Source organism: Triticum dicoccoides, chromosome 5A (genome assembly GCF_002162155.2).
Source record: "Triticum dicoccoides isolate Atlit2015 ecotype Zavitan chromosome 5A, WEW_v2.0, whole genome shotgun sequence".
Taxonomy (NCBI): Eukaryota; Viridiplantae; Streptophyta; class Magnoliopsida; order Poales; family Poaceae; genus Triticum; species Triticum dicoccoides.
Genome location: NC_041388.1, coordinates 595,555,965 through 595,560,311, shown reverse-complemented (window position 1 = coordinate 595,560,311; position 4,347 = coordinate 595,555,965).

Sequence of the window (4,347 nt, the reverse complement as noted above, 5' to 3'; positions counted from 1 at the left end):
GCGGCAAATTCAAACTTGGTCAATCCCGCTCACAAAAAAAGCCACAAGTCCCGCGATCAGCGGCTCAGTTCGGCGATCACCTTGCCACAGTTCGGCGATCATCTTGCCACAGTTTGGCGATCGGATGAAAAGTTCGGCGTACCAAAAAAAAGAAAGGACGCGTGGGCAACACATCAAACGGCGGGGTCGGTCTCCGGCGTCGGCGAAGTCGGCGCGTGCGGGCTTGGCGTTGTCGGAGCTGCTTCTGTGCTGTGCGGCGTCGGCGTGGCTTCTGTGCGGCCGGGCGTCGTGGAGCCATCATCGCTCGGGCTTGGCGGCGGCGGCGGCGGCAGCGTGGGAGTTGGCGGCACCGTCGACGGCAGCTGGTTCAGGATGAGGCCGCGCTCTGCCAGGTACCACGCCTTGAGCTGCTCGTCGTTGCTCTGGAGCATGTCTGCCCCGCCCATTGGGAAAGCCAGGTCGGTGTTCCTCCTCTTCGCGGCGACGTTGGTCCGGAGTAGGTTGAGCTTGACGGCGCTGTTCGTTATCAACGCCGACCACCGCGCCTCGGTCTTCTCTTCACGCAGGGCGGCCCGGGCTTGTGCGCCGGCGAGGCAATACTCAATGGACTCCTGCACTCGCGCGGTGGCCGAGTCGGCGTGCTTCCTTTCTTGGCCCCTTTGTTGCCTTCGGGGCGCCCGTCACTCGCGCCCGGCGTCGGCGCGTCCGGCTTGTAGGTCCCCTTGGCCTTGGCGAGGGTGCATCGGACATCTGCCCACTTCTCGCACTTCTCGATCCGCTTGAAGACGTGGAGGTACTTGAAATATTGGTCGATGCTGTCCTGGCGATACATGGCGAACATCCGCAGCAGCTGCACCGACGAACAAACAGTTGGCGGGCGCGCACGGCGAAAAGAAGTGGGAGACCGGCGTGCCATACGTGATCCTCAATGCTGGCGCCGCTCTCTGGGCGAGCCGCGATCTCCTCGACTATCCCATGCCATTTGTTGCACGTCGTTTGGATCAGCCCCCAATGGTTCGCCATTGCTTTCGACCCGTGCTGCATGTAGACGCCTTTGAAGTAGAGATCAACGAGCTTGCTCTCATCGAACTCGGCCTTGATGCGCTCCCAATACTTCTCGATGCTCTGGTTTGTGCCGGTGATCGAGTCGAGGCAGACGACTTTCCATGCTTCGGCGAGACACTTCTGCTCCTTGGACGGCCACTTGATGCGCGGCTCGCCGGTCCTAGCCGCCCCCTTCTTCTTCTTCTTCTTCTTCTTCTTCTTCTTCTTCTTCTTCTTCTTCTTCTTCTTCTTCTTCTTCTTCTTCTTCTTCTTCTTCTTCTTCTTCTTCTTCTTCTTCTTCTTCTTCTTCTTCTTTTGTTTCCTCGCCGGAGCAGGAGCCGGCTCCTCCTCCTCCTCCTCCTCTGGCTCCTCCTCGCCGTAGTCGAGCTAGCCGTCTATGTCGAGTTGAGGTCCATTGTGTCGTCCTGGGCAGTGAACTCGGGGGACGCGGCGGCGGCGGCCGAGCCGGCCGTGATGATGTCGTCCATGTCGGCTTCGGTCGCATCGGTGTCGCTGAGATGCGACGTGGAGGCTTGTGAGAAGGGAAGCGTGCCACGACGTAGAGGGGGCGTCGGGGAGGATGCGTAGGCTGGCGGTGAGTAGGTGTACGGAGGGTATTGCACGCCGGTGAAGGCGGGCGAGGGCGTGCGCTGGGCCGGGTGACCATGGGGGAAGGTGATGTTGGGGTTGAACCCGCCGTGCGCGTCACCGTCAGCGTAGCCTGGCGATGGCGTGCAACCCCAGGGCTGCGGCGACGATGAGAAGCCGACCGGAGAACCGATGCTTTGCTGGCTCCACGGCACGCACGGGGCGTGACCGCCGGGTGGATTCATCATCCCCACGCGAACCGCCTCAGCTTGTTCAGCCAAGCGCTCCGACGCCGCCGCAGCCGCGAGCGTCGCGCTGTCCCGGGCCTTCTTGGCGTTGGCCTTGTTCAGCCGGTCGGTGGTGACAGCCTCCCGGTGCTAAACTTCCGCCCTCCAGTCGGCGTTGGACATGCCCGGGGGCTTGGACGGCGGCGCCCTCGACTTCCTCTGCTTCGGCTGGGCGACGGCGGCACGCGCACCCGTCGCGGCGCGGGGGACCACGTACTTATTCGGCGGCATGGCGGCCGGATGGGAGGGGAGGAGGAAGAGATTGGCGGGAGGAATGAAGAGAATGAGAGGGAAGCCAGGGGAAGCGGGAAGAAACGACGGCAAAAGGCCCTCCTCTCGCCAATGGAGCAGCCCCACGCCCCTTTTCGCTTGTGTCGGCGCCCCCAGGCGCCCCCCCAGCGCGCCGGGTTCGGCTCGGGTGCGCCGGCTGTTATTTCGGCCCAATCCAGCGAAAAACGGACTCCTGAGGGCGCGAGTGGACCGAGTTTCGCCCGCCGGCACTAAAAAATCGCCTAGGGGGCCTGTTGAGGGCGCGGCTAGAGATGCTCTTACATTTTGCTCATTAAAGTCGCCTCTAGGGCAGTTTCAAATTAGGAGTGATAGATTTTACATACGCCAAGAAGCAAACCAGTAAGCAAATTAACGAGATAGATCGAATAACAGGTACATTCCCCTCGTAACAAGCATATAAATAAGTCCCACTAAATTGATTGTTAGACTACGCATTGATCGCGGCACACATAATCGGAAAATAGGATTCTTGAGAGCATTTTTTAAAATGTTCCTTAATAAAGCTATCGACTTAACTGCTTGTGTTAAACATATAGATTGCCCTATTCCCTCCTTATCAATAGGTTTTGGAGAGGCGAGTAATGATTGCTTGGCGACCTTCACCGTATGAGACTAGATTTGACTCAAGCTTCATACGAAAGTATTTACTGAACTAAAGCCGTTGAGCCAAATCAAGCAAAAGACTTATTCATATGAGCAAACTTTGTGGACTATGTCACCAAGAAATTTTGCAAGTGTCTGTAACCACATGTTTTGCTTGGTTTGACACCTTTTTGATTGAACAATTTTGTATTGAACATATATATTAGTGATTCATTTTCGCGAATTTGCCATAGACCTCAGTCTACTAGTTAAGAGGAAGAGAATAGCCTAGCCAATTAACGAAAATCAGGCAAGACAACACGTCCACAAACGGTTCCTCACGGAACATGAAAGCATACATGGCACCACTAATTTACCTGACTACCCCCGCAAGGTGTGTACACGCGTTAATGAGAAGAAATTGCATGTCACCGTCATTGTCATCAGTATTTTCCCTCGAAAAGGAGGTTGAAACCCATGCCTCTGCAATAATTGATGTACACAACAATCTTTATTAAGTGATGCAAGACAACAATGACAAAGTTATCAACAAGTGGCGTACATAACAAAAGCAACTATTGTAGAAACATTTCAAGATATCAATGTAACACATAGGACTATGTCGACTTCTTCCACAACGACGCCTTCGGGAAGGGATGCGCCCTATGCCACCATCAGCACTGAAACAACGTGTTCAACAAGATAACAATGCAGGTTCACCGCCGTTAACTCCGACCAGCAAAAGGAAAGAACAAGGGTTTACTCCCAATACAAGAAGTGTGTTCCAAACACTATCTTTGCAAAGGATCTTCCGACAGTCACACATGCCAGTCCTCCACGCCAGGCTAGGGTGGCACTAGCAGATGAGTGGGATGTAAACCCACAAAATACCATCACCATGGCCGCCAGGAGGCCGGCATGCCATGGTGCACAAGCAGCCGTTGTCACCTCATACCGGTGTGAACCGACATGAAAGATCCACCCTAACCCCAAGGCCATTGCTCCAATGTCCTTGGTGTGAATAGAGGATCATTCGGCGCATCCTTGTTCTGCCATGGATCAGGAGCCTGCCTGCCGATGACCACCAAACTTGTACACGCAATCGCCCGGCGCCAGATCTGTCGCGCACAGGGCTGACGCAGCTGCCACAACACCATCATATGTGATCTGATAAGTCACTCGCAATCACAGTGCAATGTCGTCTGAGCACCACCATCCTTCAGCCTAAGGCCAACACCCTGGCACAGAGGGTTTCTTATCGTCGAATGCCAAGGGCGCTCGGCTCCACCTCGATGTGGGTCCTTCAACCTAGGGCCATCGGCCTGATACGTCTCCAACGTATCTATAATTTTTGATTGTTCCATGCTATATTATCTACTGTTTTGGACATTATTGGGCTTTATTATCCACTTTTATATTATTTTTGGGACTAACCTATTAACCGAAGGCCCAACCCAGAATTGTTGTTTTTTTGCCTATTTTAGGGTTTCGAAGAAAAGGAATATCAAACGGAGTCCAAACGGAATGAAACCTTCGGAAACGTGATTTTCTCACC